A 15,626-nucleotide genomic window follows, 5' to 3' on the forward strand; every position below is an offset into this window, starting at 1 on the left:
TTCTCCTCCTGGTCAGCAGGATTCATCTGAAGCTTATTTATTCTAACATTCTCTCTGCAGCAGCTCTTTGATCTTACTGAGCCTTCCAGCCCAGTGTCACAGCTACTTTTCCTTATCCACCAGCTCCTCACTTCCTCTCTTTGCTTTTCTCCTGATCTAAATAGATTCCATGGGCCTTTCCTATAATCCCTGCTTAACTCCTTTGCCTCATTTCCCTTCATTGTCCTTGTCTGACTGAACCCCAACTTTTGGTGAAAACAACCACCGACCTTTCCTGCTCCTGCACAGCAGCCGCCAGCCTTTGCTGAAGAAAATCACAAAGCCCGACTTCCTGGCTTCGCGTTGAAGGGTGACTCTGCATCTCAGATGGAACTCAGCCACCGCCTGCAGCTCTGATGAGTTTGATTTCTCTCTTTGAAATGGTTAATTCATATCTTCACCTCTCTTGTCAAACCCCCCAGTTCTCAGTTCGTTGACTGACCTCTTGCCTTTTCCACCACGAATCTATACAGCGCTCCTTCCTGGATTACCTCATCCGGTTCCATGGCTTTCATTCTCATCGATTGCCAAGTGACGTCCACATTTGTATCTCAGGATTTGCCTCCTGAACTCCAGACTCACATGTGCTTCTTCCCGACACTGTCTGAGTATCTACTAGACACCCCAAACTTGACGCAGCCCAGCAGGACTCTAGGTCACTTTCCCGGCAGGTGCTCGTTCCCATTTTTTCTCCAACTCAGTAAAGTGATCACCCAATCTACTCAGTTTTTCAAGCCTACAATTTCATCATAACATTTAATTTCTTTCTCCATTCCCTCATGCTTTCCTAAATGCAGAAATCTCCATGCTCTGTTGCCTCTACACTCAGCACGTCTCCCTAAACTGTTCATTTCTCTTCACCACCGCGGCTGCCGCCCTGTTTAACTGTCAACCTTTCTCTCATTGATCTGATATGGCCTCGTTGCTGGCATTATTTTTTCCTGGCTCTTCCCTTACATTCTACACCCTGCAGCAGGCGAAGAGGCATTTTAAAACAGGAAATGCTATGAGGGCTTCCCTTGTGTTAAATCTATTGCTGGATGTCCATTGCTCTTGACGCCTGAGCCCCACAGGCCCTGCACGTCCTAACACGGCTGTGCCGTCCTCCCCTCTTACTGTGATGGAGCCACACTGGACGGGCCGTGTCTTTTCAGGGCGTTTGTGTATGCTGTTCTCATGTTCTGGAACGTTCTCCCCACTCTCGGGTTGGCTGGATTCTTCTCACCGCCTTGCGCTCAGCTCAGTAGCATGTCCCCAGGAACGCTTTGTATGAGCGTGCTTTCTAAGAGCTTCACCTGCTTTTCCCTTTCCTTCCGATCACTTTCTCTTCCTAACATCTTTTCTTCACAGTCCTCACAATCTGAAGTTACTTTGTGTGTTTGTTTGTTTGTTGTGTACGTCCTTCAACCAAAGGCTCACTGCATGGCACTAGGGACCCCCTCTAGTTTCCTAGCTCTTCCTCAGTGCTTGGCGTCATTCCCAGCAGCTACGAGGCTCCTGACAAGGAAACTTGCTGAGTAGTGCATAGGCATACAGGTCTCTTTGCTGTTGCGCAGCACGCTCCACTCTCTAGGCGGGAGGAGCCGCGTTAGCAGATCAGGACGCAGCTGCTCTGTACTGGGCCCCAAAAGGCAAAATGACAAGCTGGTTGCCATTCGACAGTTCTTACCACATGAAAATCTATCTTCTGTTTTGCCAGCTCCAAACTAGGACTAATTGGATGTGGCTAGACTGTAAGGAAGTATTGATTCAGATAAATAGTATCTGTTAAGAAAGATTTATGGGGCAATGGTGTTGCATAGAAGAAATATTAGTTCCATTTCTTCTGGGCTTTAAGAAATAACCCTGGATTTCTGTTGCTTGTTCCAGTGATGGCCGGAGAAGAATGCGCAGGGCTGCTATTGCATGGGTGCTGCAGGAAGCCTCTTGGGACACTGAGACGAGGTTGGGTGTCAGAGCGTGCGGCTCACCCCCATTCACTTCCAGCCTTTTTGTCTAAGCCTGAGGTTTTCTTTAAAGTTCATTCAGACTCAGAGAAACTGCCCACATCTCAGCTCCAGTGTGTGAGTAATTAAGGGTGTGCCACCTCGAAGGTCCTACACCTTCCCATCTTCACGGATTTCAAGGGATTGAAGACCTTCTCCAATTTCCTAATGCCGGGGCCCTAGAGCCCAGAATTGCAAGTGGTGCCTGTTGTTATCAGTAAATCAAGTTATTAGATAACATTTTGATCAGAAAATGATATAGGCAGTAAAAATGTAAACCCTAAATATCCTCTGTAATTATTCTTTCCTTCAATGGCCAACACTTGTATGTAATTTTTCTATTTGTGTCTTGACTCTAAGGAAGAAGCTGATTATAAATATTTTCTTTAGAGGTGGCATTTGTTATGACATCTGCTCTTTGGGCCAATTTCAACGCTTTTCCTCACTGCACCCATCCTTGCTTACCTCCCTTACATTTCCAATGTGTCTTTGGTCTTCCTTTCTCCATAAATTTATTTCCTTCTTGTAAAAGAAAGTTTAGCTAAGACTGATAGGTACAAAGAGAAGTAAACCCAAAGAAAGAAAGAAGAGTTACCGTCAGAAATTACTAGTGAAAATTGTGGTACACACACACACACACACACATCCAAGAGGTTTATATATATACTTGTGTGTGTGTGTGTGTGTGTACCACAACTGTCACTAGTAATTTCTGATGGTAACTCTTCTTTTTCTTTGGCTTTACTTCTCTTTGTACCTATCAATCTTAGCTAAATTTCCTTTTACCAGAAGGAAATAAATTTAAAGAGAAAGGAGGAACAAAGATGCATTGGAAGAGTCTGGGAGGTTAGCAAGGATGGGTGCCCTGAGGAAAGGCTTTGAAATATACATCTTTCCAAGAGGCTTTTTTTCATTGTCACTTTAGTGCCACTTCCCCCCATTTTGACACTTTTTCTCGCAATTTTGCTGTTTAAAATCGTTCCCAAGTGTAGTGCTGAAGTCTGTCCAATGTTTCTGAGCTCAAGAAAGCTGTGACGTGCCTTACGGAGAAAATGCGTGTGTCAGACAGCCTCATTCAGCGTGAGTTACGGTGCTGTTAACTCTAGGCTCCATGCTAAGCAATCCACAATGGGGCACATCCAGAGAAAGAAAGAGAATCCGGCCGACATGTGCCTGTAGGTGAGGCTGCTCTGGAAAGTGTGAGGCAGCATCGACACTGCTTGATAACGCGACGGAAAAGACGGAGAAATGGCTGAATTTGGGTTCGTGACACGACGCCTGATAAAAACGGGCATAATGGGCAGCAGCGTTCTGAGGCGGAAGGCCAGAGAAATTGATGCTCATTTGACCCAGTTCAGGAGAATTTTAGACTGTTCTTGACCAGTGTTTTATTATAAGGAAATGATGCATATAATTAATTATTTGTAAAAAATATATAGTAAGTGGTATTTCAAACAGAAACACACATAAAACAAGGTTTTGTGTTGACTGGTTGACAGAAACATTGTGACCAGAAACCTGACTCTTTGCTTCCCATAGGAACAGTGGCTAATTCAGCGTTCACGGGACTTTATATAACAGGACTAATGCAAATAATGAGAATTGACTGCCCATATGCATACTTTCCTCTGTCTGTTCACACACGCACACACACAAACACACACACACGTGGAAAATATATACTATATGTACACCCTTTACTATGTATATTTTATTAACATGAGATCATGCCTTCCACAATTTTATAATTTCCTTTCTTCCTATTGTAGCATTTCATCTTGCTCATCCTTTCCGTGGGACTGATTTCTGTCACATAATTTTTAACGGCTGCATAATATTGATTCCATTTTATGAATATATTAAATTTTCAGCAGGAACGTTGGTAATAACTTATATCCTCCTCAGCAGTGCCTGACCCCTGACCCCAACTGAGTGTTGTCTGCAATTCTTCCCCGTTTCATTGTTGTGCTTCTCATTCTCTATCCGGTGAAATTTCTTTCTCCATTTCTGCCTTGGGAGACTTGAACTATAATATTTTAGGCATGAGGCTAATTTTGAAAAGTTCCTCTGGTTTTGTCAACAGTGTTTGTAGTATAACTCAGAAGACAGTTGTTTTGCAGTTGATAAAGCCATGCCCAGAAATTAAACTTGTCAAATTTCCAATAGTCAGAAGTTTTTTAAAGAGGTGAAGGGAATAATAACCCTGAGAGCTTCCTTTGCATAGCCCAGGAAATATCAGAAATTTGCCACCCGAATAATCTCGTTGCCTGCCCCAAGTTAATGTTTGAAATAATTTAGGCAAAACCAAAAATATCATAGCAGTGACACTGACATTTTGTTTTACCTGCTTGATACAAAATGGCAGCTATGGTCCCACTGAGGTTAAAAATGTTTTTGTTCTTAAAATGACCTCAACCAAAGGAAAGATACTGAACTACATTTTCCCACTCTATATTAAGCTTTAAACAAAAATTGGAACAGCCCCCACTGCTGAGAAGACAGTGGTGCTTCCCACCCCAGCGTGCTGTACCACTGAAAGTAAACGTCCATGAAGCTGTAGTAAGTGTGAGGAAGTTCTCACTGTGCTTGTTCTCATACTGGCTGTCTGGAAGCCTTTTTACTTTCAAAATGCCAGGTTCCTTCACGGGGCATTTGTTGAGGGTGCCCCAGTGTGTTTCCTGGTAGCTGTGGCCCCAGATGGAGGACTTGCTGCTGCTGCTCGTGGAAATGGTGCTCTCAGAGCTGCTGGTCCAGCTTCCCTTCCTCTGCTGCTGGTGTTAGCATCTCCTGGATGGTGGGCGAGCCTACGTGTGCCTGCCAGGGTGGGGAAATGGCCCATCTGCTCTGCGCTGAGCTTTGATTTCATTGCCAGTGACGGCTGCGAAGCAGATGCCCAAACGTGGGGTGGGCAACAGTGCTTAGAGGCCGGGGAGAGGAACTGTAGTCAGTCTGTTTATAGCCTGTAACCCAGAGCGAGGGCCAGACGTGCTAAGCCAGCTGCTAGCAAAGCTGCAGGGTCTATGCCATCCCAACCAGATGACGCTGGCGCAGAAGCTGGCAGCACGCGGTTCCAGCCCTTGAGGCTGCCATGGTGGCGTGACCTTGAGCAAGTCACTTCACCTTCAGGCTCTGTTGCAGCAAAGTGTCACCTATCAACTGCAGACTGGAATCGAGCTGCCTACCTCGCCTGCTGCGGGGACGCCGGACATAACATCAGATCTCAGTGGGTCGTCCGAGGGCAGCACAAATGCTGCCCCCTCTGTGGCTGCCCAGAGGGCTCCTCTGACTCCGCCCACTACTCAGTCTTTCCTTTCGAATTCTATCGGCATTTTAATAGCATCTTCTTTTTTGGACACATAATGCATATATTAGCAAACATTTATTAGATGTGCCCGCTTTATTCTGGCTGCTATTCTAAGTACTTCATTGTGAGTGGGGGAGGGTAGAATACTGAAATCAGGTACAAAGACAAATAACCAAGTTCTTGAAGGTTTGCTTTAAAAATAATATGAATTAAAATGAAATTAGTGTGTCAAAGAGATACTTGCCTCTAGTGTTCATTGCAGCATTACTCACAGTAGCTAAGACTGGAATTGACTTGTGTGTCCATCAGCAGATGAATGAATTAAAAAATGTGGCATATATACACAACGGAATATTATTCAGCCACGAAAAGGGGCATCCCGTTATTTGTGACAATGTGAATAAATCTGGAGGACATTACATTAAGTGATATAAGCCAGGCACAGAAAGGTAAACACTGCATAAACAGTTTCACTTGCATGTGAAATCTAAAAAAGTTGAATTTATAGAAGCAGAGAAGAGAATGGTAGTTATGAGGGTCTGATGAGAGAAGAGAATGCAGAAACGGTGGTGAACGTATACAGAATTTCATTCAGGCAGGAGGAATCATCTCAGGACAGCGTCCTACCACATGGCGATTATCATTCATAACAATGTATCGGATGCTTGAAAACTGCTGTGAAAGCAGATTTTAAGTGTTTTCACTACAAAAGGACATACATATGTGAGGTAAGGAATTTGTTAGCTTGATTTTGCTTTTCCACAGTGCACATATATATCAACACATCCCATTGCATACCATAAATATATCTAATTTTTAGTTGTCAAGTAAAATATAGTATGAATTATCTATATTCCATCTAATTTTCTCCCAATAACTCTGTGCTCCTCCATAAGAGAAACTCTATTTTGAAAACCCCCTCGGCCACCTGAAAGAACTCACCAGTGTGTGTCACAGAAAGTAACGACAGCTTATTGAACACTTATAGGCCCAGGTAGTTTTGTAAATGCTTTCCATGAATCAACCCATTCAGTCTTCATTCCAGTGCCACTGTTATTACTATTTCATAGACAGGACCAGAAAATGGCACAGAGGAGCTTAGAGCCTCCAAGGTCACAGTGCGTGTGTGGCAGGTTCTGGCTCCGGAGCGTACACCGCGATTATCGAGGCTTCCTCCCGTGGTAGACGGGGTCCAGAAATATTAAATGAGTAATGACTGTTAGAGTATTTAAGAGGATTGAAGTCCTTTATAAGACTAAGTCATTACTACTGTTACTGCAGACATAACCGTTATTAACGATTGCAGCCGACATCCTGCAACAGTGTCGGAGGAAAGAAGCCTCATCACTGTACTTCTGACGTTGGAGCTCAGTGGCGTGCAGAGGCAAGCACCTGATCAGAGAGTTGAGCAAACCCAGTATAAGACGCGAGCTCAGCAGGAGCAGAGCTAGAAAAAACGTCCTTGCTTTCTTATCCTCACGCCTGGGCCCACAGGGTTTAGGCTGATTCTGGGGGAACCCTGATGACTAGCCTCGGCCCAGTGTTAGCTTTCTGCTTCTCCAAAAGACTATGCATTAAGTTTGTCGTTTATACAAGCTGATTACTCACTGGCTTTATCTTTGCTCTCAAATATATCCTTTTTAGTACTTACGCTAGACAATATCGTTTCATCTTTAATTTCCACCTTCCTTCAATTGGCTAAATCCTGCCCATTAAGTGTTTTTGAAGTACATTCCCTACCTTCTACTCTGACTGCCATTAACTTCAGTATTTTTTATTCCACCACAGAAATAGGTTTCTGGCTGGCCTCTCAGAGTATGATCTGTATTTTCTCCAGTTTTGCATTCTCTAATTTACATTTATGAAATACACATCTGATATTATCCCTTGTTGTTAAAAGTCATTAATGGCTTCCATTCAGCTCCAAGATAGACCATAAACTCGCTCCACAATGTGGCCCCAACCTGCTCCTTGGACACCACGCCCCACCATGCTTCCTTATTAATTGTGTATACTATAACCACACCAGACTGCTGTCTACCCTTCCCAAAATGGGTCAGATGCTCCCATGTTCCCAGGACACATGCTCTACCTTCTCTTCAAAAATTCCACCTGTTAAAAGTTTGGTTTTCTTCAAGGCATAGCTCAATGTCATTTCTGATTATCCTGAGTTGGAATTCATTGCTGTTCCTACGAATTCTATGTTTGCAGTTCTCTTCTGACACTTGTTTGTTTATATTATGAGATAAGTAGCATACATTTTATATAACAGATTGGAAGCTCATTGAACTTAAAAAAGATTCATCTTTGTTGCTGTATAACAACTAGCATAGTTGTCCTATATTTTTAGATTTTTAAATACGTGGGGCTCATCTTCCCATAGAGACTGTTGGCTTTGGCAGGCAGTGGCCATTTGGAACACGAGTTTGCTTCTGTATTTGGGGTGTTAACTTTAAATTTTCTTCTACCAGTCAACATCCTTGTGCAGGTGACCAAGAAGAAGCTGTTCTAATTCCTTCTCCCAGTGATTGCTGTGAGCATTAAGAGAAGTGACATCTGCAAAGAACTGGATACATTCGAGTCTCAAAAAGGTAGGCATTGATTGGTTGCATTATGTTTGAAGTTGGCACAACATTTTATGTGACTGAGTCTTGGCACAGGCCATGCAGTCTCAGGGATTGATTGTCTCCCATAATAAAACACGTGTGTGGTTTAATTCTAGCATGCTCTCCAAAAGAACGTTTCCCCCTTCACTATTGTAACTTCATGTATTCAACCATGTCTGCATTTGTTCTAGAATAATTACTCAGTAGTGTCTTGACACTGCTTCTAATTGTGAAGAATTTAAAAGATTCCTATTATCTATCTGTCTCTAAACTGTTCCTTTGGGTATCCTTACTCTGGTGTTCTTGGAACATAGAAGAAAGCCTCTGTCTTGCAGAGTGTAATGCCTGCATATAGCAATCAATAAATAAGTATTTGTTGACTCAATAAATGGGGAATAAGTGAACGGCTTCCACGCTCCTGGTAGGCAAAAAAGCACAAACTATTTAGTTATGTGAGTTGTCATGCAAAACTACCCTGGGTTTCTAGGCAGCATATCTGAGAATGATTTTTAGTGTCTGTGGGTAGATTAATCTTCTCCTCCCTTAAATAACGAGTAGATCCATTGAGAAGAAAGTGCTATGGGGTACTCAGGCAGAATTCAAAGAGCAGGAGCATTACACGAAGCAGGAAATTAATTTGCCTGCTGGAGTTGATGAGGAAGTAACACCCGGGAATTGGTATTCATCTCTTTAGGACTGTCAGGGTGAAAAGTTTTCTCTCATATTTCCTAATGAGGCTCTGCCACCTGGGTACTCCATAAGCTCCTGTTGTCTGAAAAGTGGGGCAAAATCAGGACTGTTGTTGGAAAAACTGACTCTATTGTCCATGTGGGTGTGAAGGTCTGTGTGTGTGCTGAATGACTCGGTGAATCTCAGCAGTGACTCCTTCCACCTGGGTTAGGCTGGACGAGGGCAAGGCAGACAAGTTTCATGGAGAACTGCACGCACCAGGCTCTGGAGTCAGAGGCCGCTGGATTCTCCCTTCAGAGCGGAATGGCTGACGGGCTTTCTATTGCCCTTATCGATGAAGAGTGTTTAAAGTTGAATTGATTGAGCAGTGTTTTTTTGTTTTGTTTTGTGTGTAGAAGGCTGTCACAGACTAAAATAATATCATAAAATGACATCTTAATTAGCTACTTTAGATTCATTTGTGGGAAAAAAAGTCAAAGTCAAAACTTTACTTCCTTTTCTTTTCCTTCCCAAAATTATTTGCAAGCCATGCCATTTTTTTTATTTTTTTTTTTTTTTTTTTTTTTTTGCCAAAGTTACTGACTAAGGAGATCAGGGTATCTTAATGGCAAAATAAGTGGATTATTTTAATTCCCACTTGATTTGACTTCTTTTCCAAGTAACTTCCTCAGCAATAAGGAAAGAGTCCCCACATCTGAGCTCTAAAAGTGGTCAATGGTTGTGTCTCTTCCTGCAAATTCAGTGCCTTGAAGACACATGACATGCTTAACAGCAGCTCTCCTGTGCTTCCACTGTGATTTTCATGTCCACGCCTGTGGGAAAGATCCTCTGTCTTCAATCTCACATAGTTATTCTGGGTCTCATAACCAAATTAAGGGCAGAAGAAAATGCTGAAGTGGTAAATTTAATCACCTTTCCCAGAGGTTAGGAACACTTCTCAGCTACCTCTGTCCTCATACATCTATCTTCCAATCTGTTCAATTCAGCTGTCACAATTTCACCCCAACTTACCCCTCACTAACACTCGAAATGCTGCCTTTAATTAATTCTCCACTCTCAGAACTTTGAGCAATGCCAAGTTAGTTAATTATCCGAGTGAATTGTTTAAGCATTTCCTAGATGTGAATTATAAAAATTCTTGGTGAGTGCCAGCATCATATCTTCAAAGACTTGAGCTTCCTTGCCCTCCACAGAGCTGTGCTGTTAAAATGAGCAGGTGGTACAGAACAGTGTCTACAGGAAATTTTCTCTCTCAACTATAATATAGGTATCTGGAAACATCCTCCTTTGTTTTACTGAAAAAGTGGGAAGCTTTGAAGGAAAGGTGTAACCAGTTTTTGAATAAGTTCTACTAGAATTATTATTGAATAACTTCCCTTAGATCTCTAGGGACTTGTAGCTCTGTGCTATGTGTTACCAGTTGAAATGAGATAAGATTATCATGGATGCCAAATTGTCCTGTTGTAGTGGAAATTTGTTCTACAAAAAGTCTCTTATGAGAAAAAAAAGGAAAGCAGTAACATTTATTTATTTTCTTCTCTGCAGGCGTTCTAATATATTATATGCATTCTTCATGACAACCATGTGATAGATATTAATATCCTCATTGCTAAAGATGAAGAAACTAATCTCAGGAAGAAAAACTAAGTGAAGACAAAAGAAGGATTTGAACTCAGGTTTGTCAGACTTTTGGGCCCATGCTGTTTAAACCACTAAACCACACTACCTCTGGGTCACTTAATAAGCAGCATTCAACCATTAAGAAAGTCAGTAATAAAGTTGTGCTCTCCCTGAGATTACAGACCATTCATTTGTTAAGCTGGAATATTTGGTTTATTGTGGTCATAATTACATGTCTACAGGAGATAAATTTATTGAGTTTCTTAACTATGGGCGCCCATCTTGCTTCCCCTAGTGGAGGATATCTCTTAGTCAATATTTCAACATAATGGACACAGTGTCACCAAGACACAGTCTCAGGATAGTTAAGAAATCGTTTGTGTTATAAACTATAAAAAGAGGTTATAGTCACTTTGAGTGAAGTGATGGTTTCAAATAAGGCAGAATTTGGCCTCTAGAACATGGAGAGAAATATCTGAGAGGAAATGTGGAAATGAAATTGGGTTAGTCATCAGATTTTTAAAAACCTGATTGCCGAATCTACAAAATGGGCACATTAGAACTGTCACTCATAGTGCTGCCATGCCAGCAGACTCCCCTACTTGGTACTGTTTTCAACCAGGTAACCTTCCTGCCTACAGACGCAGAAAACTGGCCGAGGGTGAGCACCTGTCGTAGAGTGGACTGGCTAACTTTGAGGAGGTTCATCATAAAAAGATGAACTAGTTTTGAAACAGGAAACAGGGTGAAACCATGAGGTAGAATTAGGGCCAAGAGAAATCTTGGCGAGCTGAAGTTAGGAGCATTTCAATCAAGTAACAATGAGGTTGAAAAAAGAATTATAGGCTCAAAGATAAGACTAAGTTATTACATTAGCATAGTCACTGAGACAATAGGTTTTGGAGTGCGATGGATGTGGGTTCTTATTAGCTGTGTGATCTTCAGCAATTTAAAGATCTTCAGCATCTATAAAGTTCTGGTTCTTGTCAGTAAAAAGATGATAATAGTAAATAAATAGTAAAATGGAGATAGTTTTCATTATAAAGTTGTTGTGAGGATTTTATGAATTAATACATGATAACACTGTAGAACAGTGGCCGGCATTTTGCTAATTCTACAACAGTGATATGATTTCCCACCCAAATCTCATCTTGAATTCTCATGTGTTGTGGGAGGGGCTCAATGAGAGGTAATTGAAATCATGGGTACAAGTCTTTCCCATGCGATTCTCATGGTAGCGAATACGTCTCACGAAATCTGATGGCTTTATAAAGAGGAGCTCACCTGCACAAGTTCTCTCTCTTTGCCTGCTGCCATCCATGTAAGACGTGGCCTCCTCTTCTTTGCCTTCCACCATGATTGTGAGGCTGCCCAGCCACATGGAATTGTACCTTTTTCTTCTCTAAATTGTGTAGTCTCAGGTATGTCTTTATAAGCATGAAAATAGACTAATATTGTAAATTGGCACCAGTAGAGTGGGGTGCTGCTGAAAAGATACCCGAAAATGTGGAAGCAACTTTGAAACTGGGTAACAGGCAGAGGTTGGAAGAGTTTGGAGGTCTCAGAAGAATACAGGAAAATGTGGGAAAGTTTGGAACTTCCTGGAGATTTGTTGAATGGCTTTGACAAAAATCCTGATAATGATATGAACAATAAGGTCCAGGCTGAGGTGATTTCAGATGGAGATGAGGAGCTTGGGAACTGAAGGAAAGGTGACTCTTGTTATGTTTTAGCAAAGAGACTGGTGGCATTTTGCCCCTGCCCTAGAGATTTGTGAAACTTTGAGCTTAAGAAAGATGATTTAGGGATCTGATGGAAGAAGTTTCTAACCAGCAAAGCATTCAAGAGGTGACTTGGGTGCTGTTAAAGGCATTCAGTTTTATAAAGGAAGCAGAGCATAAACATTGGAAAATTTGCAGCCTGACAATGTGATAGAAAAGAAAATCCCATTTTCTGAGGAGAAATTCCAGCTGGCTGCAGAAATTTGCATAAGTAATGAGGAGCTGAATGTTAATCCCTAAGACAATGACATTCCTTCCCCTCTCATCACAAGCCCAGAGGCCTAGGAGGAAAATATGGTCTGTGGGCCAGACCCAGGGTCCCTGTTCTGTGTGCAGCCTAGGGACTTGGTGCCCTGTGTTCCAGCCACTCCAGTCATGGCTGAAAGGGGCCAATGTAGAGTTCAGGCCATGGCTTCAGGGGATGCAAGCCTCAAGTCTTTGGCAGCTTTGATGTGGTGTTGAGCCTGAGGTCCACAGAATTCAAGAACGGACGTTTGGGAACCTCCACCTAGATTTCAGAAGATGTATGGAAATACCTGGATGTCCAGGCAGAAGTTTGCTGCAGGGGTGGGGCCCTCATGGAGAACCTCTGCTACAGCAGTGCAGAAGGGAAATGTGGGGTCGAAGTCCCCCCACAGAGTCCTACTGGGGCACCACCTAGTGGAGCTGTGAGAAAATGGCCACCGTCCCCCAGACCCCAGAATGCTAGATCCACTGACGCTGGCACTGTGGGCCTGGAAAAGCCACAGATGCTCAATGCAAGCCCATGAAAGCAGATGGGAGGGAAGCTGTACCCTGCAAAGCCACAGGGGTGGAGCTGTCCAAGACCATGGGAACCCACCTCATGCATCAGTGTGACCTAGATGTGAGACATGGAGTCAAAGGAGATCATTTTGGAACTTTGACTGCCCTGCTGGATTTCAGACTTACATGGGGCCTGTAGCCCCTTTGTTTTGGCCAATTTCTCCTATATGGAATGGCTGTATTTACCCAATGCCTGTACCCCCATTGTGCCTGGGAAGTAACTAACCTACCTTTGATTTTACAGGCTCATAGAAAGAAGGGACTTTCTTTTTCTCAGATGGGACTTTGGACTGTAGACTTTTTAGTTAATGATGAAATGTGTTAAGACTTTGGGGGACTGTTGGGAAGGCATGACTGGTTTTGAAATGTGAGGACCTGAGATTTGGGAGGAGCCAGGGGTGGAATGATGTGGTGTGGCTGTGTCCACACCCAAATCCCATCTTGAATTTCCACGTGTTGTGGGAGGGACCTGGTGGGAGGTAATCAATCATGGGGGCAGGTCTTTCCCGTGCTGTTCTCATGATAGTAAGTAAGTCTCACAATATCCGATGTTTCTATAAGGGGAAGTTTCCCTGCACAAGCTCTTTCTCTTGTAAGACACGTAAGACATGACATGCTCTTCCTTGCCTTCTCCCATGACTGTGAGGCTTCCCCAGCCACGTGGAACTGTAAGTCCAATTAAACCTCTTTCTTTTGTAAATCGTTCAGTCTTGGGTATGTCTTTATCAGCAGTGTGAAAATGGACTAATACAATCAATGTTTGTCTTATTACTTCAGAGGCACCATACTGAGTGTTCATATGATTTATGTCAGTGAATCTTTCAACAACTGTATGAGGTAGGTTTTATTAGTATCTCCACTTTGTGGATGAAGAAACTGAGGCATGGAGGTTAATTAGCATCTTCCTGGTCACACAGCTAGTAGGCGGCAGAGCTGGCATTTGAAGTGGGGCTTTATGGGTCGAGTGTGCTTGTTCACCATACCTTCTACTGTTTCTCTATAATTGATGAGCTGCAGCAAGAGGAGTATAGAGCCGGCGGATAGAAAGTGACTGAGCCCTAGAGTTGGCTGACAACTTGTGTAAGAAGAGCAAAATCGGGCTGTGGGACTTGATGACTGCCCAGGGTCCACTGCAGGTCCTGGGAGGCCAGGCCATGCCTGATCCTTTTCTGTGGCTCCCACAAGATCCTGTGTGTCCCTGCAGGCAGTTTCCTGTTTCAGGGGAGGGCTCCACTGAGCCTCGGTGCCAGGCGTGATGCTGAGCCACTGGTGTCAACACTTGCTCTGTCTTGAAGAAATAAGGTTTGTCCAGGATTTTTGTTCCATGGAAACAGGGATTGGTTTGGTTTGGTCCCCAGCATCCACCTCACATTTAGCACAGCACATAGTAGGGGGTCCTGAAATAACTTTTTGAGAGAATGAATAAAAAACTGGAGTAAAGTATTTCTTTCATCTAATTACTGATATCACCATTTCTTTCAATGACTAATTTCTCATGTACTAGTCTACACAGTTATAGAAAATGACCTTTTGCTGAGAAACAGAAGGATATGTACAGTAGTTATAAAATGAGCGTTTCAAATTCCTATTACTTGAAGGACTGAGGAGCGAAAAGACATTTCAGGCTATTAATCTATATTTACCATGTCAACAATTCATCAGGCATAATGCCTAACAATAAAAGCCCCATTATAGCTTCATTTAACATGAAATATTGTGTTATTAACTTACTATATTATGTGTATTTCATCCTAATCACAGAAATTTCTAAGAGCTCACAGTCTCTTTGCATCTCTGTGGTAGTTAAAATAAGATTTAACTTCTGTCACTACAGCAAATCATATTCTAGTGAGCACTGACCTTCTGAGGGTCACATGCCTATACCCTCTAAATGAACATTTGCTGAGGATATTTCACAAATCTCTGGAAAGAGATGCTTTAATTCTGTCCAGTGCTACATAGTCTTCAAGCAATGCATTTCTTTTTCTTGCTGAAAATTCATAGCGAGACCAGCGGTCGATGAAGCAAACACTTCTGAGGCTTCCCCTTGATCCTCCTGCATCAAATGCTTAAAATTTAATGCTGGAGCTTAAAGCTCTGTGAGCTCCAGAGATAGAGGTAAATGAAAAGTCAACCTTTCGGCTGTATTTCTGCCCAAGCTTCTGTGTTTGTGCCCCCCACGGCAGCCGAAACAGTTTGCTATGAGAACGCCACTGTCAGAGGAACTTTGACGCAACGCCGGGATTGGAAAATGTAGCCAGGGCTCCTTCTGACCAAGTCCATTTGTACTTGCAGAACTTCGTCAGCGCAGCAGGAGCCTGGGGACTCGGGTCCCTTGCAGCAGCACTTGGGAGTCTGTGCTTGCGTTTTCTAGGGAATATTCAGAAGATGAGAAGGCTTAGCGGCTCTGGGTGTCTTGAGCCTCGGTGGCCTCAGGGGATAGTGCTTTAGGGAGGAGGTGTGGTGGGCATCATCTGACATCTGTGTGGCCAGGAGAGGTTACCATCGTCATCTACTTTTATGTTTGTCTTAATAAAACTGAGAAATATAAATTTATGTGTACAATGTTTACAGTAGCTTTATTCTAACATATTTTGGACACAACTTCTTTCTAGGAGACAGATACTTTGGGGAGCGGGCATGTGACAAGCAAGAACATTCTAACACCATGTGGTCGCAGGCCCTGGCCACCTTTCCTGCACACTCAGCACTGCTGACGCTGTGATGGAGGGCACAGTGTCATTCTTCCCTTTACTTCCCTTCTAGGAATCCCACTCATTCCCTTTACTTCCCTTCT

General features: G+C 43.0%; 1 protein-coding gene and 1 long non-coding RNA gene across 2 annotated transcripts in view; one reads left to right on the forward strand and one right to left on the reverse strand.

The window, feature by feature from the left end:
• Positions 1-15,626, reverse strand: part of KCNMB2 (potassium calcium-activated channel subfamily M regulatory beta subunit 2) — a 262,400-nt gene that overhangs the window by 64,216 nt on the left and 182,558 nt on the right. The window lies entirely within an intron of this gene.
• On the forward strand, positions 1,982-10,511 carry LOC116565000. The gene is made up of 2 exons (XR_004275199.1): positions 1,982-2,102; positions 10,170-10,511. It is a non-coding gene; the product is annotated as an uncharacterized LOC116565000 (long non-coding RNA).

This window comes from Sapajus apella, unplaced genomic scaffold (assembly GCF_009761245.1).
Source record: "Sapajus apella isolate SASKATOON/1434 unplaced genomic scaffold, GSC_monkey_1.0 scaffold38, whole genome shotgun sequence".
NCBI classification, from domain to species: Eukaryota; Metazoa; Chordata; class Mammalia; order Primates; family Cebidae; genus Sapajus; species Sapajus apella.